Raw genomic sequence first — 27,595 nt, 5'->3', positions numbered from 1 at the left:
TGCCTCCAGCTCACTGAGCTGCCCTGCTTACCCCACAGGAAGTGGGAAGAGGTCTGGGAGGGCTTACTGGGGAAGGTGACCATTGACCTTGACCCCGAACGATGGGAAAATTAGGATGGCAGAAAAGGGCATTCAAGAAAGGAAGAATTGGCTGGGCGTGGTGGCTCATGCCTATAATCCCAGAACTTTGGGAGGCTGAGGCAGGCAGATCACCTGAGGTCAGCAGTTCGAGACCAGCCAGGCCAACATGGCGAAACCTCATCTCTACTAAAGTTACAAAAATTGGCCAGGCGCGGTGGCTTACGCCTGTAACCACCACTTTGGGAGGCTGAGGCTGGCGGATCACCTGAGGTCGGGAGTTCAAGACTAGCCTGGCCAACATGGTGAAACCCTGTCTCTACCAAAAATATTTTTAAAAAATAGCTGGGCGTGGTGGCAGGCACCTTTAATCCCAGCTTCTCAGGAGGCTGAGTCAGGAGAATCGCTTGAACCAGGGAGGCGGAGGTTGCAGTGAGCCGAGATCCCGCCATTGCACTCCAGCCTGGGCAACAAGAGTGAAGCTCCATCTCAAAAAGAAGAAGAAAAAAAAGATACAAAAATTAGCCGGGCATGGTAGTACGTGCCTGTAGTCCCAGCTACTTAGGAGACTGAGGCAGGAGAATCGCTTGAACCAGGAGGGGAAGGTTGCAGTGAGCCAAGATCACGCCACTGCACTCCAGCCTGGGTGACAGAGTGAGACTCCATCTCAAAAAAAAAAAAAGGAAGAATTTTATATACGATTGTTATATGAAATATAACATACATATTATATATACTATATATATAGCTAGAGAGATGATATATAGATATAGATCTATAAAGAGATGGGATCTTGCTGTGTTGGCTAGGTTGGTCTTGAACTCCTGGCCTCAAGCAATTCTGCCGTCTCAGCCTCCCGAAGTGCTGGGATTACAGGCGTGAGCCACTGCTCCTGGCCAAGAGAGGAAGAATTTTTTGTTTTCTCTAACAAAGAAGGGAAGATCCTGACACGTGGGGAGTTTCCCTGGGGACAGAGTTCCTGTGAGGACAACCGGTCTGTGCAGAGCCTTGACTCTCAGGCCAAGGACTGACATGTCCCTAGAGCAGAAGAACTGTGTCTGAGTCCCCGATGAAGGTCTCGAGGCACAAGGCAGAGGACAGAAGACTCAAGCCCAGCAATACAGGCTGGGGCAAAAACACAAATGGGGTGGTCAGCCGCGGGACAGATCAGCGGGAACTCTGGCTGTGCTGGCAGGATCCACTAACTACATAAAGTCATCAGTAAACATAGACAGTACGTTTTTTTATTTTTATTTTTTTGAGAGGGACTCTTGCTCTGTCACCCAGCCTGGAGTGCAGTGGTGTGATCTTGTCTCACTGCAACCCCTCCGCCTCCCGGCTTCAAGCGATTCTCCTGCCTTAGCCTCCTGAGTGGCTGAGGTTACAGGCGCCCACCACCACACCCAGCTAATGTTTATGTTTTTAGCGGAGATGGGGTTTCACCATGTTGGCCAGGCTGGTCTCAAACTCCTGACCTCGGGTGATCTGATCACCTCAGCCTCCCAAAGTGCTGGGATTACAGGCGTGAGCCACTGCGCCTGGCCCATGGACAGGACATCTGTGGGTTGGTGGGAAAGGGCTTGTCTTGGGTCTGTGCAGCTCCTCAGTTTCTCAGTCCCGGTATCATCGTGATCCTTGGAAAACAGAAGATTGCAGGAAAGAGTAGAGAGATGACCTGGTTCCCCAGTATCAGGAAGGCCGAAGTGGCAAAGGGAGCAGAGACCTTCAGCGGTTCACGGGCAGAGCCAGGCCATGGGGGAAGGACCTTCTAAGACAGCTAGAGGCCGTGAGTCCACCTGCCGGGCAGCGACTCACGCGTTCGACTCAGACTTTTGGGTTCTGTCTCTGCTGCAGTGTCCATACCTGTGAAAGGGTACACTCGGGGACCTGCTGCGAAGGGCTGTGTGGTCTCATGAGATGACACCAGCAGTGTGCTGAGACTCACGCCTGGGACGTGGCAAGATCTTGGTCACGCTTAGCTCCTGTTTCACGAAGAAAGCTCTGCGGCCTGGGCCTGCCATACCCGGCGGGGGACTGCTCTCGGCTGATGCTCCAGTGAAAGGGGAGCACCTGGGCCCGGGGCAGATGCAGCGAGGTTCCCAGCGACCAGCAGCCGGAGTGACCCCTCTGGGCACTTCTGCATTCAACAAACCTGGGCCAGGCTCAGCGCAGGCCAGGCGGGCGCTTTGGGCACATCTGTGGAAGGAGTGAACGAAGCTCCCCAAACACCCAGGCCTGAAAGAGGAGCAACAAGAAAGGAGTGAAGGAGTGGGGAGGGGGCGGTGAAGAGACTTCGGGAGCGCCTCCCCCTGGCAGGCCTCCCATCCATCCTCTCTGACCTTCACAGAGTTCTGCAAGGAAATCACCTCACCAAGGACGCGCTCCACGGCTGGGGCTTCTGCCTGCATTATCCAGCAATGAGGCCGCACCCAGAATGGTGCCCGGCACTTAACACTTAGTGGGCGTTCAGCAATTGTCTCTCTTTTTTTTTTTTTTTTGAGATGGAGTCTCGCTCTGTTGCCCAGGCTGGAGTGCAGTGGCACGATCTCAGCTCACTGCAAGCTCTGCCTCTGCCTCACGCCATTCTCCTGCCTCAGCCTCCCTAGTAGCTGGGCCTACAGGCGCCCGCCACTGCGCCTGGCTAATTTTTTTTGTATTTTTAGTAGAGAAGGGGTTTCACTGTGTTAGCCAGGATGGTCTCGATCTCTTGACCTCATGATCCGCCCGCCTCAGCCTCCCAAGGTGCTGGGATTACAGGCATGAACCACCGCGTCCGGCCTTTTTTTTTTTTTTTTTTTTTTTTTTTGGGATAGAGTTTCACTCTTGTTGCCCAGGCTGCAGTGCAATGGTGCGATCTTGGCTCACTGCAACCTCCACCTCCTGGGTTCAAGCAATTCTCCTGCCTCAGCCTCCCGAAAGCTGGGATTACAGGCATCTGCCACCACGCCCAGCTAACTTTTGGATTTTCAGTAGAGACGGGGTTTCACCATGTTGGCCAGGCTGGTCTTGAACTCCTGACCTCAGATGATCCACTGGCCTTGGCCTCCCAAAGTGCTGGGATTACAGGTGTGAGCCACCACGCCCGGCCAGCAAATATCTCTTGAATGAATGAATGAATGCCTGTGTGATCAATGCTGAAGCCGTGATGAGCAAGGATATGACACATCTGAGGTCGCAGATGCTGAACTTTCACCCCAATCCCACTGCAGGGCCTGTGTCTGCCATGGCTTTTTTTTTTTCTTTTCTTTTCTTTTTTTTTTTTTTTTAGACAGAATCTCACTCTGTCACCCAGGCTGGACTGCAGTGGCACAGTCTCGGCTCACTGCAGCCTCTGCCTCCCAAGCTCAAGTGATTCTCCTGCCTCAGCCTCCTGAGTGGCTGGGACTGCAGGTGCATGCCACAATGCCTGGATAATTTTTGTATTTTTGGTAGAGACAGGGTTTCACCATGTTGATGAGGCTGGTCTCAAACTCCTGACCTAAAGTGATCTGCCCACTTCAGCCTCCCAAAGTGTTGGGATTACAGGCGTGAGCCACCGCGCCAGGCCCCTTTCCCTCTTACTGGTCTTCTTTTGATTTTAGTTTTTAAAACAATCTTTTCAGTTTATTGTTGTAATATTCACTGACAGTCTTTTGTTTTCTTGTTTGTTGACTTTAACAGGTGCTTTAGGGTTTATAGTATGTCTTTAATTTATCACAGTCTACTTTCCTCTAGTATAAGAACCTTACAGCTGGGTGCAGTGGCTCACGCCTGTAATCCCAGCACTTCGGGAGGCTGAGGCGGGTGGATCATGAGATCAGGAGTTCGAGACCAGCCTGGCCAACATGGCGAAACCCCGTCTCTACTAAAGATACAAAAAATTAGCTGGGTGTGGTGGTGTGTGCCTGTAATCCCAGCTACTCGGGAGGCTGAAGCAGGAGAATTGCTTCAACCACCAGGCAGGAGAATCATGTGCCACCACGCCTGGCTAATTTTTGTATTTTTAGTAGAGACGGGGTTTTGCCATGTTGTCCAGGCTGGTCTCAAACTGCTGACCTCAGGTGATCCACCTACCTTGGCTTTCCAAAGTGCTGAAGTTATAGATCTGAGCCACCGCCCCTGGCTCTTATTTTATTCTTTTACACTTTCTTCCAAAATTACTCTGTGTTTAATTAGAACAATAATAACAGCAGGTGGCATCACTGAGCGTTCTCTGTCAGGTGTATCTTGCCGAGCACTGCCCCTTTGCTCTCAACTTTCATCTGAGGGTTTTCATCTGAGGGTGAGAGAATGGGGAGTGGTGGAGGCGGAAAGCTCTGCCCCAGCTCAGCAGATCACATTCCCCAGTCGGAGGAGGAGGTGAGCGGTACCCAGCACTGCCCCTGGTAGCCCACGGGGTCTGATCCGGGGCCTCTGCCCCCTCAGGGCCTCTCCAGCCGAGGCACCTCAGTGGCACAGTTTGTCCTCAAACATTGTAGGAGGGGCTGAGAGGGGCCTCCCAGCAGGTCTGTCCACCTCCCCAGCACCAGAGCTCTCCTGGGTGGGAAAGGGAAGGCCCTAGACCGGGGTGCAGGCTGCTCGGCCGGCTTCCTGTCTTTTTTCTAACAGAGAGTCTTGTGTGGATGCGGTGACATAGATGTGTCACCCACCTGGGACCGAAGGAAGCTGCAGGAAGGACACCCAAGGGCCTTGTGGCGTCTCTCCTGCACCCTGCACTTCCCCGGGGCCAATGCCAAGGGCAAGGCCTGCCATGGCGGGCAGCAGCGCCTCTGCTGGACATGCCGCCTCCTGCCCCAAGCCCAGGGCTCCAAACTAGGCCCCCCACTGAGCATCGATTTCCTGAGTCCCCTCCAAGGGCTCCAGGACTTGACCTTGAAGTTCCCACCCGCCTGAGTCTGTGTGTTTTAGGCCTGCATGGCCTTCCCTGTCTGTGCCCTGTGTCCACCCGACTGCTGCCATCCTTCAAAACCCAGCCCAGTCCCACCTCCTGGAGGAGGAAGGGGCCCTGCCCACGTGGCCTCTGGGGTGTCTTGGACCAGGACAGCTGCAGCGGTCCCTGCACGTCCCTGTTACAGGTGGGTGCCTGTCCTGAAGGAGCCCAGTCATCCCGACAGGCCTCGGCCCTCTCTGGCCACCCGGGCTCCCTTGCCCTTCCGGGCTGGGCTCAGCAGAGGCTCCTGGGGCTCAACTGGGCTGAGTGGAGTCGTGGGTGGTAGAAGAGAGGGGCACTTGGCCATGGGGGCCCAGGGCGTGGCAGGGGGCCCAGGACGCATTCGTGGAGGGGCTCCTTCCCGGGAAAGGTCGCGCTGTGTTTGTGTTCCGGCTCTTCTGCCTGAGTTCCTCCGAGGCCCTGACTTATCTGAACACAGGACCCTGTGTGCCACAGCAGGCACCATGTCACGGTGAATGTCACACAAACAGGAACGTGCCTGGAGGCTGCCTGGACCTGTCCTCCTGCCCATCAGCTGCCAAGGTGATGCTGTGGACACGGCTGTCCCCACCTGCTTCCCCACTCATGGAGCTCCTTACGGGCTCAACATCCCCCTTCCAGAAGGCTGATCCCTGGAGGGGAGTGGCAGGCATTGCGGCCAGCATGGGGTCCATGAGCCAGGGGGTGGAAGAGGCCCCGTGACACGGGGAACACACTAAGCTCCTAGCCCAGCTGTTCTCCTGGAGAACCGGACGCCCACGCTCTGCAGCTGGGGAAGGGGTACACAGGGGGCTTGAGGCCAGCACAGGAACAGTCCTCCAAATCTTACTCTGGGATCAGCACTTTCCTGGAAGATCCCAGGAGTAAGGAGAAGGAAGAGCAGTGGGGAGGGAGGGAGGGAGGGAGTCCCAAGCCAGGTGCCATAGAGAGGGTGTGGGGTGACCCTGTTCAGGTCACCTCCTGGGAAACTGAGTCCCAGCCAGGCAGAATCAGGTCTCCTGGTCCCAGATACCACCCGCTACTCAGGCAGCTGCTGCCTGGAAAGCTGGAGATGTCACTTTGTTGCCCAGGCTGGTCTTGAACTCCTGGGCTCAAGGGATCCTCCCGCCTCCACCTCCTGAAGTGCTGGGATTGAAGGTGTGAGCCTCCACGCCAGGCTTTGCTTTTTAAGAGCATATGTAACTTAGCCATGAGGAAAACAGCAGCATTTTCCAGCAACAACAAAAGGGAGAGAGGTGAGAGAAAGGCCCCCAGCAGAGCCGGGCCAGGGTTGGGGGAAGAACCGTGGGCAGAGGGAGCAGCGACTCCAAATTCAGCCCCGGGCCCCGCCTGCAGGCCTGGCCAGCTCCTGGCAGGGTGCCCCACCAGGGTGAAGGGCGGCTGTCCGCAGCCTCCAGGTCAGCAGCAGGGCCTGGCTTATGATCTGTAAACCCTGCCCCATCTACAGGCTAGGGCTCTAGATGAGGAGGGAATTCGGTTAGGGAGGACAGGGTGGAGGGGAGGATAGAAAGGGACCAGGGAGGCCGGGCACGGTGGCTCGAGCCTGTAATCCCAGCACTTTGGGAGGCCGAGACAGGCGGATCACGAGGTCAGGAGATCGAGACCATCCTGGCTAACACGGTGAAACCCCGTCTCTACTAAAAATACAAGAAAATTAGCCGGGCGAGGTGGCGGCGCCTGTAGTCCCAGCTACTCGGGAGGCTGAGGCAGGAGAATGGCGTAAACCCGGGAGGCGGAGCTTGCAGTGAGCTGAGATCCGGCCACTGCACTCCAGCCCGGGCGACAGAGCGAGACTCCATCTCAAAAAAAAAAAAAAACGAAAGGGACCAGGGAGGTCCAGGCCCAGTGCCGGCTGAGCTGAGCGGGGGAGGCAGGGCCGACATGGGCGGGGCCGAGGAGTGGGAGGAGCGTGGTTGGGGCCGGTCCAGTGGAGCAGGGTCAAGGCTGTGTCGAGGGGCGGAGTGGGCGTGGTCGGGGCGGGGCCGGTAGGTGGGGCCCGGCGGTGCGGAGCTGCACCCAGCCTGGAGCTGGGCAGACGGGCTGACTCAGGGACGCTGACCACCTACCTGAGCTTCCACTCAGCTTCAAGGCTGTGGGGATCGTTTCTTAGTCAAGGTGAATGGCCCTGAGCCCTCCGATGGGCTCTGAGGGTTTGAATGTTTATTCTAAATGGGCTCCAACACGGAGTGCGTGTACGCTCAAGAACGAGCTGGCCAGGAGCGCCTTCTCTCCCCAGTCACCCAGTGAGACAGATCTGGAATGTTCATCAGCTGTCTTCCCAGTGGTCCTCTCCTGAGCATCCTGCGGTTGGGGGACTGGGCACGCTTCTTCAGTGCGTGGTACTTTCTGTCCCTCCCAATGGCATTGGTCTCTCCCAAATTCCCCAGGCATAGGAACAGCCACAAAAGCAACTCACATTTCCCAAAGCCCTCTGGGGGCACGGCAGCGCCCTGGGCAGAGGGGAGACCTGCCCAGCTCAGCGGGTAGAAATCCCAGTGCTGCTTTCCGTGCCCCCCAGGCTCGATGACTGCCATACTTACCAGCTAGGGGAGCTGGTGAGCCCTGCCAGTCTCCAGTGTCCACCCTTACTTACCCCGGGGCAGTGCTGCTTACAGCACCGGGACTCCGAAAGGGAAGGAATTAAAGGCACACGGATCCTAGCACTTTGGGAGGCGGAGGCGGGTGGATCACTTGAGGTCAGGAGTTCGAGACCAGCCTGGCCAACACGGTGAAACCTCGTCTCTACTAAAAATACAGAAAATTAGTCGGGTGTGGTGGCAGCGCCTATAATCCCAGCTACTTGGGAGGCTGAGGCAGGAGAATGGCGTGAACCCGGGAGGCGGAACTTGTAGTGAGCCGAGATCGCACCACCGTACTCCAGCCTGGGCGACAGAACGAGACTCTGTCAAAAAAACAAACAAACAAACAAAAAACAACTTTTACAGCTGTGCATGTGTGTAAAAATAGGACGCAGCACTTCTGCTGCCCCACGTGCCGGTAATGCTCAGACTCGTTTACTCCTCATTCCCAGGCCAGGGGCAGGCTCTGCTGTCCTCTCCGTTTTGCAAGCAAGGAGACTCAGGCTTGGGGTTAGAGACAGAGATGGCCTGTAGTGAGTGGGTCAGGAGCCTGGGCCTTGTGGCTCCGGGGTGCCACACTCCCCCCACATATTGTCCCAGGTAGAGGAGATTTTGGGGATGGGTGGTTACTTTCTGCTCATCTCCTTCCTTTTTAATTTTAATTTTAATTTTATTTTATTTCGAGACATGGTCTGGCTGGGTCCTCCAGGCTGGAATGCAGTGGCCTGATCACGGCTCGTTGCAGCCTTGAACTCCCAGGCTCAAGTGAACCTCACACCTCACCCTCCTGAGTAGCTGGGACTACAGGTGAGTGCCACCACACTTGGCTAATTTTTCTTTTAATTTGCATTGTTTGTAGAGATGGGATTTCGCCATCTTCCCCAGGTTAGTCTCAAACTCCTGACCTCCAGTGATCCACCCACCTCAGCCTCCCAAAGTGCTGGGATTACAGGCGTGAGCCACCGCACCCAACCTGTCTTCTTCTATATGACTTTATTTTTCTCCCATGAGCACTTATGACTCTTTTAATCATGAACAAAAAAAGCCTTCCTGGTTGGAGTCCAGTCAAGCAAGGAGAAGGAAGCATGAAGGAGGAAAGCGTAGCTGGGGAGAGTGTGTGAAGCTTAGTGACCACCCAGTGAGCGGGGGCGCCCCAGCCAGGCAGTTGCTCAGAAGCACAGCTCCAGACACAGGGACCCATTCTTTCTAGAACCTTCCCAGAGGCCTGCTGCTTCCAGCGGGAGGTACTTGTTGTGATTTGTATGAGACATGAGTTGTCTGTTTCCTCTTCCTCATGACCAAATGTGTCTTTTCAATTACAGTCATTGTAAAAATGAAATGTGAGTGAACACGATGATTCCAGGGCAATGGCTGTCAACTGTGGCTGCTCTGTAGAGTCATCGGGGAAACCTCAAAAGATACTGAGGCCAGCCGGGCACAGTGGCTCATGCCTATATTCCCAGCACTTTGGGAGGCTGAGGCGGGAGATTGCTTGAGCCCAGAAGTTAGAGACCAGCCTAAGCAACATAGTGAGACTCCATCTCTACAAAACTTTTTAAAAATTAGCCAGGCATGGTGGCACGTGTCCGCAGTCCCAGCTACTCAATAAGTTGAGGTGGGAGGATTTCTTGAGCCCAGGAGTTCAAGGCTACAGTGCGCTATGATTACAGCACCGCATTCCAGCCTGGACAACAGAGAAAGACCCCATCTCTTAAAAAAAAAAATACTGATGCCTGGACCAGGCAACTAAATCACAATGTTCAAGTGTGGGGCCTGGCAAAGGGAATTTTAAAAGCACCCCGAGTGACTCTAATATGCAGCCAAGGTTAAAACCGTTGTTTTCTAGAGAGATGGGGGCGTGGAGCAGCAAAGAGAACAGATTTGTTTCCTTGTTCTTTCACTATTTCTTTAGGTTCATTAATCAGAAATGCTTGGATACAAAGAGGGGAACAACAGATACTGGGGTCTACTTAAGGGTGAAGCGTGGGAGGAAGGAGAGGATAAAAAAAAATACCCAATCGGGTACCATGCTTATTACCTGGGTGACTCAGTAACCTGTACACAAAACCCGCGAGACATGGAGGTTACCTCTGTAACAGTCCTGCACATGCTCCCCTAAACCTGAGAGAAAAGGCTTTTTGTTTGTTTGTTTGTTTTTGAGATAGAGTTTTGCTCTTGTTGCCTAGACTGGAGTGTAATGGCGCGATCTCGGCTTACTGCAACCTCTGCCTCCCGGGTTCAAGTGGTTCTCCTGCCTCAGCCTCCCAAGTAGCTGGAATTACAGGTGATTGCCACCACATCTGGCTAATTTTTATATTATATATAAATTTTTTTTTTTTAATCAAGAATACTTTGCCTAGTTTATTTTCGTTCTGGATATTGCGGTTCATTTTTCCTGTTCAACATTTCCACAGATCTTTAAATAAAAACAGAGCAAGAAACAGGCACCTCGGCCGGGCGCGGTGGCTCAAGCCTGTAATCCCAGCACTTTGGGAGGCTGAGACGGGCAGATCATGAGGTCAGGAGATCGAGACCATCCTGGCTAAAATGGTGAAACCCCGTCTCTACTAAAAAATACAAAAATCTAGCCGGGCAAGGTGGCGGGCGCCTGTAGTCCCAGCTACTTGGGAGGCTGAGGCAGGAGAATGGCGTGAACCCGTGAGGCGGAGCTTGCAGTGAGCTGAGATCCGGCCACTGCACTCCAGCCTGGGCAACAAAGCAAGACTCCGTCTCAAAAAAAAAAAAAAAAAAAAAAAAAAAAGAAAAGAAAAGAAACAGGCACCTCAAGGGATGGCCATTGTTACAGCGTTTGCCTGAGACTGCCACTTCTGTTGAGAAGTCACAGAAACATCCACCCAGGCAGGTACCAAGAACAGCAGACCCAGTGATGACATGATGAGTGGCAGCTCCAGAGGCTGCAGAATCTCTTTCAACCCCTGAGCAGGAGCCCAAGTCACCACCCTCAGTTGACACAGGAGGAAAACCAGGCTCAGAAGGTCCAGTGGCTCAGGCAGCAGCAAAGCTGCAATTTCAAGGCTGACTTGTTTCCAAAACCCCAACTTTTAAACATCATGCTATAGGACACCATGCAGTCCTCCAGATTCATTATATTTTATTTATTTATTTCTTCATTTATTTATTTTCGAGATGGAGTTTCTGTCTTTTTGCCCAGACTGGAATACCATGGCAGGATCTTAGCTCACTGCAACATCTGCCTCCTGGGTTCAGGTAATTCTCCTGCCTCCGACTCCCAAGTATCTGACATTACAGGCGCCTGCCACCACACCCTGCTAAGTTGTTATATTTTTAGTAGACAAGTTTTTGCCATGTTGGCTAGGGTGGTCTTGAACTCCTGACCTCTGGTGATCCGCCCACCTTGGCCTCCAAAAGTGCTGGCATTACAGGTGTGAGCCACCGTGCCTGGCCAGAAATCAGTTTTCTACTCTCCATGCCTGTTTCCCTGCGCCACCGCTTTTTCTCCGGCCATGCAGAAGGCTGGGCGCCCCCCAGCAACAAGAAGCCACACTCCCCGGCGATTTTGTCCCTTTTTTAAATGTTGCTCTGGTCTTGGTCGATGTTAACGTGGCCAACGCTTCATTATATTTCTTTAAAGCCACTAAAAATCATCTCATCTTCTAGCCATATAACAAAATGATCAAAGAACCCTTTTAGATCACAAATTCCAAACCCAGTCGAAAGCATGTAGCCATTGTCTTAAATTCCAAGTCATTGGTTCAGATGAAACCCGGGAAGCTAAAAATCCACTAACTCCTATTTCTAGGAAGGAGAAAAAATCACCCTGCCACAAACCAGCAAACGAATCCTACCTGTATGTTCACAGGGATGTGATGTGCAAAGCAAACCCTGCCGTGTGAAGGCAGCTAAGACAAAGAGCTGGCCAGGTCCCTGCCCGGCCATCCCCCGTCACAGTACCTGCTGAGGCTGCAGAGCAAAGACCCAATCCACAGACACCCAACCTGCAGGCCACGGGCGGGGCTTCTGCCCAAAACCGACTGTGCCAGGCACCATCCTGACACCTGCCCACCCTGACACCTGCCCGCCCAGGAGAGCAGAACACAGTGGGAGATCCAGGGCTTCCTCACCGGGAGATCCCCTGTCTCCTCCGCAGGCTCCCTCTCTCCAGGCCAGGCCTGCCCTTCACAGCACAGAGTTCACCCTTGGTGTCCCCAAGGCCCTGCGCTTCTTGGGTGGGCCGGTGTCTCTCTGACTTTCTCCCTTTGGGCTTTCCAGTAACCCTGGCCCTGCAGGGCAGCTCTGGCACTTGGGGAAGCCTCTAGAAAGACTGTGGGCAGAGGCGGCGATGACCCAGGCCCACCCAACCCCAGAGAGCCCTGAGGACATGCCCTGCCTTCCGGAAGAACTGCCTGGTGCCTCCGTCAAGCAGATCCTGGGGGCCCTATGTGGGGGTCAGATCCCTCTCCTCGAGGATCCCCCTTGGCTCTGGGGAACCAAGTGTGGGTGGTCAGCATCAACCATTCTCCATGCGGGGACACTGAGGACCAGAGGGGCACATCCAGCCTGGGAAAGCCAGACCACGCAAAGCTCTTGGCATCGTCCTCACCTGCTCCATCAGCAACACCACCCCCTGGGGGGCAGCTGGGTAACCCCATCTCACAGCAGGGCAGACAGGGCTTCGAAAAGCCCCTGTGCAAAGCAGAGCTGGGACTCGAGGCCACCAGATTTGGTGCAGAGGAGAGAGCTTGGATCCAGGGACAAGCTCTGCCAGCAGGGAGGACAGGACTGGGTGATGGGAGCTTAGTTTTGGAATAAAAATCTGCAAAGGAGCCATCTGTCCAGAAAGCACCACAGAAACAGATTTCTCAGTGGCAGCCACCATTCCTTGAGGGTCTCTCATGTGTCCAGCACTTTCCAGAGTGTTCTCTCTGATTCCTGCACACAGACCTAGCAGGGACAACAACTGCAGGGCCTGGGCTGCGGTGCTGGAGCTGGGCTGCAGTGTTGTGGCTGGGCTGCAGTGTTGTGGCCGGGCTGCAGTGTTGTGGCTGGGCTGCAGTGATGGGGCTGGGCTGCAGTGGTGTGTCTGGGCTGCAGTGGTGGGGCTGGGCTGCAGTGGTGTGTCTGGGCTGCAGTGGTGTGTCTGGGCTGCAGTGATGTGTCTGGGCTGCAGTGATGGGGCTGGGCTGCAGTGTGGGGCTGGGCTGCAGTGGTGGGGCTGGGCTGCAGTGGTGGGGCTGGGCTGCAGTGGTGTGTCTGGGCTGCAGTGGTGTGGCTGGGCTGCAGTGGTGTGGCTGGGCTGAAGTGTGGGGCTGGGCTGCAGTGGTGTGTCTGGGCTGCAGTGGTGTGTCTGGGCTGCAGTGGTGTGTCTGGGCTGCAGTGATGGGGCTGGGCTGCAGTGTGGGGCTGGACTGCAGTGTTGTGGCTGGGCTGCAGTGTTGTGTCTGGGCTGCAGTGTTGTGTCTGGGCTGCAGTGTGGGGCTGGGCTGCAGTGGTGTGTCTGGGCTGCAGTGGTGTGTCTGGGCTGCAGTGTTGTGGCCGGGCTGCAGTGTTGTGGCCGGGCTGAAGTGTGTGGCCGGGCTGCAGTGGTGTGTCTGGGCTGCAGTGTTGTGTCTGGGCTGCAGTGTTGTGGCCGGGCTGCAGTGGTGTGTCTGGGCTGCAGTGATGGGGCTGGGCTGCAGTGGTGGGGCTGGGCTGCAGTGGTGGGGCTGGGCTGCAGTGTGGGGCTGGGCTGCGGTGGTGGGGCTGGGCTGCGGTGGTGGGGCTGGGCTGCAGTGTGGGGCTGGGCTGCGGTGTGGGGCTGGGCTGCGGTGTGGGGGTGCGCTGCAGTTTTGTGTCTGCACTGCGGTGATGGGGCTGGGCTAGCGCTTCAGGAGTGGGTCTCTCAGGCCTGGTAAACCAAATGCCCTGCACCAAGGAGTCCACATAGGAGCCTGACAGGTGTGGCTGCTGATGGCTTAGGCTTCTGCATCACTTGCCCTGGGATGTGGGGGCTCCATGTATCCTAGTAGTGTTACCAGAAAGGAGTCCCAGTCCATACCCCAAGACAGGGCTTTTGGATCTTGACTGAGTATAGTTATGGTTATTCCTTGATTATATGCTAAACAACGGGTGGATTCCAAGAAAGAGAAGGGGATTTTTCTGAACTGAGGGTCCCTCCCCTTTTTAGACCATATAGGGTAACTTCTGTACATTGCCATGGCATTTGTAAACTGTCATGACACAGGTGAGAGTGTCTTTTAGCAGCTAATGCATTACAATTAGCACATAATGAGCAGTGAGGACGACTGGAGGTTACTTTTGTCGCCATCTTGGTTTTGGTGGGTTTTGGCCAGCTTCTTTACTGCTTCCTGTTGGATCAGCAGGGTCTCGGTGACTTGTATCTGGTGATACTAATCCTACCAACCTCCTATCTGATCCTGTGACTAAGAATGCCCAACCTGAGAACGCAGCAAGGAAGGTTCAGCCTCATTTTTCCCAGCCCCTACTCAGCATGGAGTTGCTCTAGTTCACTCGCCGGTGACAGCGATGATCTGTCCTTTACTGGGGCTCAGCCTTCACCCACTGAGGGACTCTAGATGGGAGAATGTGTTTGCTTGGCGGGGATGACCAGCCGAATTTCCCAGCCCCTGTGACCCAGAGGCTCTTCCGAGACACTGAGACTGGAGAGGAGTGGGGGATCTAGATGGGGGAGGGCACAAGAGGCTGGTGATGGCTTCTTTTTCAAGAGGGGAGGGGCACGCTTGCCAGGAAGAGGCTGAGTGCAGCAGAGAGCAGCGGGACTGATGTTTGAGGCAAGGTTCCTGTGGAGGGAGGAGGGAAGAAGCTGGAGAGTGATGCCTGGAGGCCAAGGTGGCACCACTGGGACCTTCCACAGCTCCTGGGGGGAACTTAGGATAGGCCCAGGTGAGCAGGAGGGAAGGGAGGGTACACCCTGGGAGTGCAGGGTGGGTGCTGGTTTGGGGTGAGGACCTGAGGAAGCAGGAGAGGTTAAGAGAAGGACCACGCTGAAAGTGAAACCACCTTTGCAAAAACTCTATCAATGAGAAAAATTATAAGAGTGACCTGAGCTAAGGCACCCCCCATCTTTCCTTTCCCTTAATGATTCCTGGGCTTTTGGGCTGAACTAACCTTGGGAGACATTTAATTTATGGTTTAAATAACAACAGGTCTCCCCCAAAACTCTTCTGCCTCTGTAAAGCTAATGAAAACTATGAGACTAGAGGGAAGAGCTAAGGTGTAGACCGCTCTAGTAAAATACACAATTTCTCCTACTGTAGATTGGTCTTTTGAGATATCTTTTCAGGTTTTTTGCATGTCTGGTTCCCATGGCTCTACCTGGACCCGCCAACCTCACTCCTGTGGCACCTCCCTAAGGAGCGATTTAGCCTGCAGAAGGACAGCTCTGACCCTCTATGAGTTCATGTCTGCCCCAGCCAATCAGTACCTGTTACTTAGCCACCTCTGACCCCCCAAATTGCCTTGGAAAACCCCTACCTACGAGCCTTTGATGAAATGATTTGAGTACAAACTCTCTCTCCCATGTGGTGTGGCCTGCCTGTGTCTATTAAACTCTTTCTTTACTGGAATGCATGGTCTTTATTTAGGAAGGGAGCAGGAGGAACCTCTTGGGTGGTTACAACAGAAAGAATGAAATCCCTTTGAAATGAGCAGTACAGAACTCCAAAGGAAGAGGTGGGGTTTGTGTGTTTCTTCTGCAACCTGAAATAAATAATTGAAAGGCTCAAAATCCAATGTTATGGAGTTTATTCTAAGTTTGAGGACCACCACTCAGAAAACACAGACTAAAGGAATGGGTTCGGTGCTCTGAGGTGGAGGGATTAGGGCTTCACTTAAATGGGAAAACACAAGGAGGTTTAGCATGATTACATTTTCCACATAAGATTGGCTTATGAGTTGCAGCAATTTGTTTGGTTATATCTTTATCCCTTTGGGAAAAGTATATTTAACATACTGTCTTATGCTATTTGATAGGCATGGTGTCTTTTGTGCCATCTGGTCTGAGTTGGGAGCAAGAAAATAAAGAAGGAAGTTAATCTATAATGAAAGGTCAGTAAGGAAGAGAAGTAAGGGGTCTTATATCTGGTGCCATTTAGTCTTTCATAACATTTTACAAATCAAGAAAGGAAGAGCGTCAATCTATAATTGGAGAAGCAAAGTTCACAGTGACTTGCAGATTGACCAGGGTCTCACAATCACATTCCATCAGGGCTCAAAGTAACTTAAAGTTCCAACAGCTTTAATTTGATGAGCTTATTGCCGACAAAAAGTCAAACTCTGTAAAATATTTGAAGAGATTTATTCTGAGCCAAATCTGAGTGACCATGGCCCGAGACACAGCCCTCAGGAGGTCCTGAGAACATGTGCCCAAGGCAATCTGGGCACAGCCTAATAGTATACATTTTAGGGAGACATGAGACATCAATCAAATACATGCAAGATACACATTGTTTCCGTCCAGAAAGGTGGGACAACTCGAAGATGGAGCGGGGAGGTTCCAGGTTAGAGGTAGATTGAAATTTTTTTTTATTGGCAATTGCTTGGAAGAGTTATTATCACTAGAAAGGAATGTCTAGGTTATGATAAGGGATTTGGAGACTAAAGTTTTATCACGCAGAGGAAGCCTCCACATAGCACGCTTCAGAAAGAATAGATTGTAAATGCCTCTTATTAGACTTAAGGTCTTTGTTGATGTTCCATGCTGGTCAGCCTTTGCTGAATTTCAAAAGGGAGGAGGACATAGATGAGGCATGTCCACCCCACCCCACCTTCTCTTCATAGCCTGAACCAGTTTTTCAGGTTAACTTTGGGTTGCCCTGGCCAAGAGGAGGGGTCCATTCAGATGGTTGGGGGAGTGGGCTTAGAATTTTATTTTTGGTTTACACTATTTTCAAGCTTCTAACACCATGAGCCATCTTCTGCCAGGTGTGGCCCTGGGGAGGGGCTCCTTACCATGTGACAGGAGGTGCTACCACGACTAGGCAGCTACTCACCATCAGGCCATAGAAGAGCCTCTTGGACTTGGGGAAGGACCTGTGAGACTCTGTGAAGAGGAAAGGTCCATTTTGAATCAAACCCATTTTATAAATAAGAAAAATTAGAAAACTCTTTTCTGGGGGTGGGAGAGAGGTCAGTGGCAGAGGGGGACCCAGGACACCTAAAGGCCAATTCTTACTAGAGTCATTGAATTTTAACTTAGATTTTCTAATGTTAAGAATAGACTTAATTCTCCATTCACAACTTTTAAGAGTTGCTAAACATGGCTGGGTGTGGTGGCTCACGGCTGAAATCCCAGTGCTTTGGGAAGACCAGGCGGGTGAATCTCCTGAGGTCAGGAGTTTGAGACCAGCCTGGCCAAAATCATGAAACTCCATCTCTACTAAATAATACAAAAATTAGCTGGGTGTGGTATTGGGTGCCTGTAATCCCAACTACTCAGGAGGCTGAGGCAGGAGAATCACTTGAACCTGTGAGGTGGAGGTTGCAGTGAGCCCAGATTGCACCACCACACTCCAGTCTGGGTGTCAGAGTGAGACCCTGTCTCAAACAAACAGAAAAACAAAAAACCAAAAAAAGAAGGAGATTTAAGATGGCTGAATAGGAACAGCACTGGTCTGCAGCTCCCCGTGAGACTGACACAGAAGGTGGGTGATTTCTGAATTTCCAACTGAGGCACCCGGTTCATCTCACTGGGACTGGTTGGACAGTGCGTGCAGCCCACAGAGGGCGAGCAGAAGCAGGGTGGCGGCCTCACCTCACCTGGAAGCGGAAGGGGCGGGGGAAGTTTGCCCCCTACCCAAGGGAAGCCGTGAGGGTCTGAGCCTGAGGAACTCCGGCACAGATACTGCACTCATCCCACAGTCTTCACAACCCGCAAACCAGGAGATTCCCTCCTGTGACTACCCCATCAGGTCCCTGGGTTTCAAGTACAAAACTGGGCGGCCAATTGGGCAGGCACCGAACTAGCTGCAGGAGCTTTTCTTTCTTCCATACCCCAGTGGCGCCTGGAATGCCAGTGAGACAGAACCGTTCACTCCCCTGGAAAGGGGGACTGAAGCCAGGGAGCCAAGTGGTCTGGCTCAGAGGGTGCCATCCCCACACAGCCCAGGAAACTAAGATCCACTAGCTTGAAACTCTCACTGCCAGCACAGCAGCAATCTGAGATCCACCTGGGAAGGTCCAGCTTGGTGCAAGGGTGGGGCATCCGCCATTGCTGAGGCTTCAGTAGGCGTTTTTTACGGCCACAGTGTAAACAAAATTGCTGGCAAGTTTGAACTGGGCAGAGCCCGCTGCAGCTCAGCGAGTCCTCTGGGGCCAGACTGCCAGATTGCTCTTCTCTGGACAGGGTATCTCTGTGAAAAAGGCAGCAGCCCCAGTCAGGGGCTTATAGCAGACTTAAACGTCCCTGCCTGACAGCTCTGAAGAGAACAGCAGACCTCCCAGCACAGCGTTCGAGCTCTGTTAAGGGTCAGTCTGCCGCCTGAAGTGGGTCCCTGACCCCTGTGTGTACTGACTGGGAAACACCTCCCAGTTGGGGCCGACAGACACCTCATACAGGAGAGCTCTGGCTGGCATCTGGCAGGTGCCTCTCTGGGTCGAAGCTTCCAGAGAAAAGAGCAGGCAGCAATCTCTGCTGTTCTGCAGCCTCCGCTGGTGATACCCAAGCAAACAGGGTTGGGAGTGGACTTCCCGCAAACTCCAGCAGACTGGCAGCAGAGGGGCCTGACTGTTAGAAGGAAGAGAAACACAAAGGATTAGGACGTCCACTTAAAGATTCCATCAGAAGGTCACCAGCATCAAAGACCAAAGGTAGATAAATCCACAAAGATGGGGAAAAACTAGTGCAAAAAAGGCTGAAAATTCCAAAAACCAGAACGCCTCTCCTCCTCCAAAGGATCGCAACTCCTTGCCAGCAAGGAAACAAAACTGGATGGAGAACGAGTTTGATGAACTGACAGAAGTAGGCTTCAGAAGGTGGTTGATAACAAACAACTCCGGGCTAAAGGAGCACGTTCTAACCCAATGCAAGGAAGCTAAGAACCTTGAAAAAAGATTAGTAGAATTGCTAACTAGAATAGCCATGTAGAGAAGAGCATAAATGACCTGATGGAGCTGAAAAACACAGCATGAGAACTTCGTGAAGAATACACCAGTATCAATAGCCGAATCGACCAAACGGAAGATAGGATATTGTAAGGTTCTCCTATCAGTTCGAACCCCAAGACTACGTCAACAGACAACACGAGGTGGTGTGGAGCAACACGCTGTTTTAATGAGCGCCTGGGTGCAGATGGGCTGACGCCTAAAACGGCATCAGCCCCAAGTGAGGATGGGGCAAAGGTTTTATAGTCCTCTGTAAACAGGAAGTGTCCCAGTCTGACGTGACTGTTCCCTTGTACCCGGATGACCTCTTTCTCGATCTTCAGGGGTACGTGTCTTCCTGCCAGGGTAGGTGTCTTCTGGCCGGCTCTCTTCCTGCGTCTGCCATCTTGCTGGCACAGGCTGCTGGCGCAAGTTGTGCCTTGGGACTGGGACTGAGAAGGGAGGAGTTATTCATCTCCTTAAGTTTTCAGGCCATGGGGAGAATCTTACATTCCTATTTGGTTATAGAAAAGGGAAAAGGGACGTCTTTCTCAATAACTACTTTAGGCGTAACATAGGGGGTGGCGAGGGCACCTTGGAAAAAGAAAACCTTAATTTTTGGGATATTCGTGATAGATGGGTTGGTATCCATCGTGTCATTGAAGCAGGAGCGTCTAGATTGTCTGGCGGTTAACTGTAGTTTCAACAAGAGTTTTAAAGCCTTTCATTATTAGTGGGATAACACAGGGGAGAAACAGGAGGAACCTAATGATGAAGATTACTGTCCCTACCAGCGTTTTAAATCGTTGTAAATTGGAGAACCACCCTCCTAGAAGGCTCGTTGGGTCCCATCCCTTCCAGGTTTGGACTGGTACATGGGCTATTTTTCTCATGTTTGAAGTGATTTCTAGAACCACTTTTCCATTATCATCTATGTTGAGAGAGCAATTAGAGATATTAAACTTACCACAGACTCCACCCTCTTCTGCTAATAAGTAGTCTCGTGCTAGCCTGTTTTGATAAATTGGCGCGCGCGTTTGGTTTTGTTGTTGTGGGAGCATTTCCAGGGCTGAGGCAGTTTGGTTAGTGATAATCTCTAGGACCACCTGCAGTCTAATTATTCTTGAGTAGTCTAATTAGTCTGTTATTCTTCACGAAGTTCTCATGCTGTGTTTTTCAGCTCCATCAGGTCATTTACGTTCTTCTCTACATTGGTTATTCTATATATTTAGCATATATATGGGAGTGCAATCAGCCCATGAACCATCCTCCACCCAAGTGGCAGGAACGTAATATTCGAGGATCTGATGCGGAGGCCAAAAGAATGGCTTCCTTCTACCTTGAAGGATCACTTTTCTCTGTTTAAGTTATCTTTTTTATTTTTTATTTTTATTTTTATTTTTATTTTTTTTATTTTATTTTTTTTTTGAGACAGAGTCTCGCTCTGTCGCCCGGGCTGGAGTGCAGTGGCCGGATCTCAGCTCACTGCAAGCTCCGCCTCCCGAGTTCACGCCATTCTCCTGCCTCAGCCTCCCGAGTAGCTGGGACTACAGGCGCCCGCCACCTCACCCGGCTAGTTTTTTTTGTATTTTGTTAGTAGAGACGGGGTTTCACCGTGTTAGCCAGGATGGTCTCGATCTGCTGACCTCGTGATCCGCCCGTCTCGGCCTCCCAAAGTGCTGGGATTACAGGCTTGAGCCACCGCGCCCGGCCTGTTTAAGTTATCATACACAGGGACTCTGAGGGTGTTGCCTGCTGATATGTTTTGGAGGAAGGAGTAGCCTTGGGGGTGAGCTTGACCCTGGTGCGATGGACCCAGCTGGGGAGTCCGTGGACTCTCACTGCAGTTGGTGAGCTCAGTACCACAGTGTAGGGGCCTGTCCATTTTGGTTGTAGCTTTTTGTGAGTATTGGTTTGGCAGATAAACACGTCTGTGCCTGCAAGATAGTTATGTTGAGAGGACAAGGAGGTGTTGGCAGGGAGAGGCATGGCCTCATTCGCTGCTTCACAAATGAAAGACTGTGTCTGGATTAAGGAGGGGAACTAATTCCCAAGTGGCTCAGAGGCTGGTAAGGGTGGAGGCCCTAAGACAAAAGTTGGGTCATACATGATGTCAAAGGGACCATAAAAAGAGGGTGCTTTTGGTGTTGCGCAGAGTCTCATGAGGGCGAAAGGGAGATTTTTTTTTGTCCACGAGTGGCAGGTTTCTAGAGCCAGGTTGGTGAGTCAGGCTTTAAGGACAGAGTTGACCTTTTCAACTTTGCCTGTAGATTGAGGCCTGTACTGTGTGTAGAGAACCCATTTTATTCCCACGGATGTAGAGACGCCTTGGGTAATTTGGCTGATGAAGGTGGGCCCGTTATCAGACTGAATGGATGCTGGGAGTCCGAAACTGGGAATTATATGCATGATGAGAGTTTGTGTGATGATATGTGCACCTTCTGAAGTTGTCAGGAACGCTTCTACCCACCCGGAGAAAGTACAGACAAAGACCAGAAGACAGTGGAGCCGTTTATTGCGCGGCATGTGAGTGAAATCTACCTGCCAATTTTGCCCAGGTACCTGGGCCCGGGCGTGGTGGGTAGGAAAAGGCGGCGACCGGAGGGATCCCTGGGGTGACACTGAGTAGCAGATAGAGCAGGACTGGGTAATTTCTCAAACATGGCTGGAAAGCTGAGGACAAGTGAGAATAGGGCGGAGAAGTTGCAAGAGAGGTTTGTAACCAACAGGGAAAGAGTTGTGGAGTCTTTGGAGGATAGGAATTCTTTCAGAGTGAGGAAGAGTGAAGCGCCCTTCCTTGACAAACCATGGTCCTTGCTTTTGAAGGTTTTGGGCTCAGAAGTCCTCCTTTTCTTCTGAGGAGTGAAGAGGAGAGAACAAGGACAGGGACAGAAACTGGCCTTGCATGGGTAGTAGGGCTACTTGTTTGGCTATCTGCTAGCTCATTTCCAGCTGATACAGGATTGTCTGGGGTTTGGTGGCCACTGCATCGAATGATGACAACTTTCTGCGGGAGTCTGGCAGCTTGAGGGAGCTTGCTGATGAGACAGCCATTTATGAGAAGAGTGTTTTTTGCAGTTAGGAAACCGCATTCTTTCCAGACGGACGAGTGCGAATGCACCATGTGGAACACATCATGAGAATTTGAATATATGTTGATCTGTTGTCCAGCTACTAGAGTGAGAGCTCAAGTGAGGGCGATGAGTTCAGCTTTGTGGGAGGTGGTGCCAGGGGGTGCGGATTGCCCTCAATAGTGTGGCGGGTGACGCCATATCATAGCCAGCATGCCAGCACCCTTGATGCAGGAAGGAGCTGCCATCTACAAACCAAGTAAAGGAGGCATCTGGAAGGGGTTGGTCTGTTAGGTTTGGAAAAGGTATAAGAAAGGTTTGAACAGTGTTCACACAGAAGTGTGCAGGGTCTTGGGAGGTTGTAGCTTCAGGTGGGAGCGTGGCTGGGTTTAGATAGGAGCTGGTTAGCACGGTGATTTGGGGGGTTTCTATGAATAGTGTATACAATTGGAGGAGCTGTGGGCAGAGATGAGACTTAGTACACTGCAGGGAGCTAGCATGTCTTTGATGTTGTGGGCTGAAAACACTGTTAGGTTGGCATGGAGAGATAGTTTGAGGCTTTCAAGGGTGAGGACAGCAGCTACTGCCAATGCTTGGAGACAGGCAGACCATCCGAGAAGTGTGGCTTCAAGCTGTTTGGAGAGGTAGCTCCCTTAGACTAGGGACCAGGCAACAACCGGGAGGGTGGCTCCCTTAGACTAGGGACCAGGCAACAACCGGGAGGGTGGCTCCCTTAGACTAGGGACCAGGCAACAACCTGGAGGGTGGGTCCCTTAGACTGGGTTGGAACACCTAGTGTAACTCCACACCGTTCACCGGTGTAGAGGGAGAAAGGTTTGGCGAGGTCTGGGAGGGTGCGGACGGGGGCTCAGGTGAGAGCCTTCTGGAGTAGATGGAAAGGTTGGGTAATAGGCTGTGCAGGATTTAAAGGCTCATGGAGAAGGCCTTAGCGACTTGGTATAACGGTTTGGCAAGTAGAGCGAAGGAGGGAACCCAGAGCCCAAAATATCCCACTAGTCCTAGAAAAGAGAGAATTTCTTGCTTAGTTTGCGGAGGCGGGAGGGGCTGGAGGAGGGATATGAGGTTGGTTGTGAGCCCTCGGGTTCACGGGGTAAGAGCTAGGCATAGATAGGTGACTGAGGGGGTACATATTCGTGCTTTCTTAGGGGAGGCCCAATACCCTCGTTCTGCCAAGAAGTTTTAAAGAGAGAGATAGTATGGGTGTTGCAGTCTCTTTGAGAGGGGCTATGCAGGACCAGGTCATTAACACATTGAAGGAGAATGGACAGTTTTAGGGATAAGGTACAGAGGTCGCAAGCAAGGGCCTGTCCGAAAAGGTGGGGCTGTCTCTGAAACCTTGAGGTAGTACGTGCCAGGTGAGCTGACGTGAAAGGTGGGTGTCAGGATTTTCCCACGTAAAGGCAAAAAAGCCTTGGGAATCACAGTGCAAAGGAGTTGTGAACAAAAAGCATCCTTTAGGTTTAGAACAGAAAAATGGGTGGTATTGGAGGGAATTGCAGAAAGTAAAGTATACGGGTTAGGAACTACTGGATATACTGGGAGTACAACTTGGTTAATGAGCCTGAGGTCCCGGACTAAGCGTTAAGTTCCATCTGGCTTTTTAACGCGTAGAATTGGTGTGTTAAAAGGGAAGTTTGTTGGGCAGAGGAGATGACTGGCGAGGAGGCGAGAAATGATAGGCTTCAGGTCTATGAGAGCTGCTTGGGGGATGAGCTACTGCTTCTGTGATAGGAACTGGGTGGGGTCTTTAAGGGTAATACGGCCAGGGGTGTGGTGTTCTGTGCCTGAGGGTGTGGAAGTATCCCAAACAGTGGGGTTAACTACAGATGGGGGATAAGGAAAAGTTGCATGTTTTAAGGTGGGAGGTTGGAGGAGTAGAAGAAAGTTAGATGTCCCAGAGGGGTCTGGGTGGATGTGTTGGGTACTATGGGGAACATGGAAGTGGAAAGTGGTGTGGAATTTTGAAAGGATGTCTCTGCTAGGAGCAGAGCTGGGCACGAGGGCAGGACTAAGAGTGAGTGAAGGAAAAGGAGTGAAGGGAGTAGAAGAGTAGAGGGTGGGGCTCGGTGTTTGGAGACTTGTCCATCAATTCCCACAACAGAGACTTGGGAGGACTGGGTGGGTCCTGAAAAATTAGGTAAACCAGAGTAGGTTGCCCTGATACTAATTAAAAAAAAATACTGGCCTACTTGCCACCACCAGGGTTACCCTTGGCTCGGATGAAGTGATGGTAGTTGCCAGGGCATCTGTTTCAGGGCACGGTTAGTCTTCAGCGGTAAGGCTGATGAGATCCAAGTAGGAGGTTTTGGCCGGCTCAGGAAGGGATGGGGGCGGTCCTTGTGGGGGCCACTCACAGTCCAACTTCCAGTGGGGTCCTCCACAGAGGGGGCACGGCCTGGTGGGCTTACCTGGGTTTGGGCATTGTCTGGACCTGTGGCCTTCATTGCTGCACTTGAAACAGGTGCCAGGTGGAGGTGGATTGCTAGGAGGCTTCTGTGTGGAGCTGCAGCCCTGTGGGCCTGCAGGGCCCCTGATGGCAGAGGCAAGCATTTGAAACTCTGCCTGTTTGTGCCTTTTACTTTCCTCATCATGATTGTTAACGACTTTGAAGACTAAATTAAGAAGGTCTCGTTGTGGGGTTTGAGGGCTGTCGTCAAGTTTCTGAAGCTTGCACCAATTATCAGGCGTGGATTGGAAGATGAACCAAAGGTTTAAAATAGTGGTTTCTTCTGGGCTGGCTGGGTCTAGGTTGGTATATTTTCTCATGGCTTCAGTTAAATGAGAGAGAAAAAGGACTGGGTTTTCGTCAGGACCTTGGGTGATTTCTGAAAGTTTTTCATAGTTTCTTGCGTTATGGACACCCTTTTTGAGTACTGCAAGGAGAAACACAATCGTGTGGTCTCCATGGTGGCATCCAGAGGCCCTGTCTTGATACTCCTAGTGGGGGTCCTGGTTGGGACTGCCTCTGCGCCAGTAGGCTGGGCAAGAGCTTGGTTATGAATTGCATCAGCATGTGCCTAAACTAGGGTCCAGATACAGTCTTGGTCTTCTGGGGTGAGGATGGAAGAGAGAATAGCATAGAAGTCCTGCCAGGTTAGTTCACAAGACTGGGAGAGTTACTGAAACTCTCTAATATAAGAGGTAGGGTCTTCTGGGATAAACCGAGTCTTTTGTTAATTTGAGATAGATCAATGAGGGAGAAGGGAACATGACTGCTAACAATATCTTCAGTTCCTGCTACTTCCTGAAGAGGGCACTCTAACACAGGCGCTGAAGTAAGGGTGGGGCTTGGGCCAAATATGGCATCCGAGTGAGTGTGGGTGGGAGAGAAGAAATGAGCCCTAAGTGGTTCCTGCTGAGGGTTTGAAGGGGGAAGGGGGGTTGAGTTGATAGGCAGTGGAGGATAGATAGGGGTGTAAAGGGCAGGATGGTTTTACAGGCTTTGGGAGAGGGCAGTGAGGAAGGAGAATGAGTACAGGCAATGCTAACGCTGTCCTGAGGAGAGGATGGTGTAGGAAAAGAAATGAGTACTTTTGGAGGTGATGCCAGCTGGGAAGATGGCAGCTGGGAAGATGAAGGCTGAGAAGACGGCAACAGGGAAGATGGCGGCTGGGATAGATGGTGGCTGAGAAGACAATGAGGAGGCTTGAGGGCGTTAAATAAGACAGTTGAGAGGAAGAGGTAGGGACTGGGAAGGGTGGACAGCAGTCTGCTCCATCTAACGAGGAAAAAGAGGTAGAGTCGGAAAGAGAAAGGCAATCAGGGTGGTGAGAATGGAGAAGGATTTGAACAGGTGAGCAAGAATTGCACAGGTCAGGTTGTGATCTGAGTACAAAAAGGCCTGGACATAAGGAATTTCTCCCCATTTCTCCAGTTGTTGGCAATAATTGCTGAAGTCAGTTAAAATTGTGAAGTCAAATGTTCCATCTGCGGGCCGTTTGGACCTACTGTCCAATTCGTATTGTGGCCAGACTGAATTGCAAAAAACGACAAGGCACTTAGGGTGGATATCTTGCCTGAGGCCTAAGGTTTGCAAGTTTTTTATGAGGCAGACTAGAGGGCTATTTTTTGGAATGGAGGACTGGGAGTTTCCCATAATGGAGGGTAGGCTCAGGAGAACAGGGAAAAGGAGACTGTCCTGGATAGCCGGAGGGAGACAATAAAAGGAGCAATTGTCACCACTGCCTTTTTCATTCCCGGAATGGGATCAAATGACTTAGAGGCATCCCTCTAAGACCAGATGATCAGTGAGTGCCTGGCACACACTGGAGCCTTCTTGGACCAACGTTGGATTTTCAGACCAGAGAAACTAAGAGAGGCTGTGCGGATTTTCCCCTGTTAACAGGGCTTCTAGGGAAACTTACCAGTAGGCAAAATCAGTGACTGATGTGCATGCGCAGAGAGGTGACTGGAGGCTAAGGAGCTTCCTTCGTCCAGCTGCTGTGGCCTGCACTCTGGGGTGGAGGGGTATATCTGTGGGGGATGTGGACCAGAGCCCCTCCCGGATTTTGGCACCAGATGTAAGGTTCTTGTATCAGTTTGAACCCCAAGAGTGGGCCAACAGACAACACGAAGCAATGTGGAGCAACACGCTGTTTTAATAAGCAGCTAAGTGCAGGTGGGCTGAGGCCTAAAATGGCATCAGCCCCAAGTGAGGACGGAGCAAAGGTTTTATAGCCCTCTGTAAACAGGAAGTGTCCCAGTCTGACATGACTGTTACCTTGTACCCGGATGACCTCTTTCATGATCTTCAGGGGTATGTGTCTTCGGCAAGGGTAGGTGTCTTCCAGCCTGCTCTCTTCCTGCTCCTGCTATCTCGCTGGTGCACGCTGCTAGCGCTAGTTGCACCTTGCAACTGGGCCTGAGAAGGGAGGAGTTATTCATCTCCTTAAGCTTTCAAGCCCTGGGTAGAATCTTACAGATATCAATGACTGAAGGTCAACTTAATAAATTAAAGAGAGAAGACAAGATTAGATAAAAAAGAATAAAAAGGAATGAACAAAGCCTCCAAGATACATGGGACTTTGTGAAAAGACCAAATCTACATTTGATTGGTGTACCTGAAAGGGATGGGGAAAATGGAACCAAGTTGGAAAACACTCTTCAGGATATTTTCCAGGAGAACTTCCCCAACCTAGCAAGACAGGCCAACATTCAAATTCAGGAAACACAGAGAACACCACAAAGACACTCCTCAAGAAGAGCAACCTCAAGACACATAATCATCAGATTCACCAACGTTGAAATGAAGGAAAAAAATATTAAGGACAGCCAGAGAGAAAGGCTGGGTTATCCACAAAGGGAAGCCCATCAGACTAACAGTGGATCTCTCTGCAGAAGCCCTACAGGCCAGAAGAGAGTGGGGGCCAATATTCAATCTTCTTAAAGAAAAGAATTTTCAACCCAGAATTTCACATTCAGCCAAACTAAGCTTCATAAGCAAAGGAGAAATAAAATCCTTTACAGACAAGCAAATGCTGAGGGATTTTGTCACCACCAGACCTGCCTTACAAGAGCTCCTGAAAGAAGCACTAAACATGGAAAGGAACAACTGGTACCAGCCACTGCAAAAACATACCAAATTGTAAAGAACATTGACATTGTGAAGAAACTGCATTAACTAGCAGGCACATTAACCAGCTAGCATCATAATGACAGTATCGAATTCACACATAACAATATTAACCTTCAATGTAAATGGGCTAAATGCCCCAATTAAAAGACACAGACTGGCAAATTGGATAAAGAGTCAAGGCCCATCAGTGTGCTGTATTCAGGAGACCCATCTCACATGCAAAGACATAGGCTCAAAATAAAGGGATGGAGGAATATTTACCAAGCAAATGGAAAGTAAAAAA

The 27,595-nt window shown here is 51.6% G+C and overlaps 1 pseudogene; it reads right to left on the bottom strand.

The window, feature by feature from the left end:
* Window positions 1-23,941: 23,941 nt before the first annotated feature.
* Window positions 23,942-26,482, bottom strand: LOC140713125 (transcription factor NF-E4-like; annotated as a pseudogene).
* Between the last annotated feature and the right edge of the window lie 1,113 nt (window positions 26,483-27,595).

The sequence above is a fragment of the Chlorocebus sabaeus genome, chromosome 12, assembly GCF_047675955.1.
Source record: "Chlorocebus sabaeus isolate Y175 chromosome 12, mChlSab1.0.hap1, whole genome shotgun sequence".
Lineage (NCBI taxonomy): Eukaryota > Metazoa > Chordata > Mammalia > Primates > Cercopithecidae > Chlorocebus > Chlorocebus sabaeus.
Note: the sequence above shows the minus strand (reverse complement) of the source record. Positions and strands in the feature narration are given on the sequence as shown.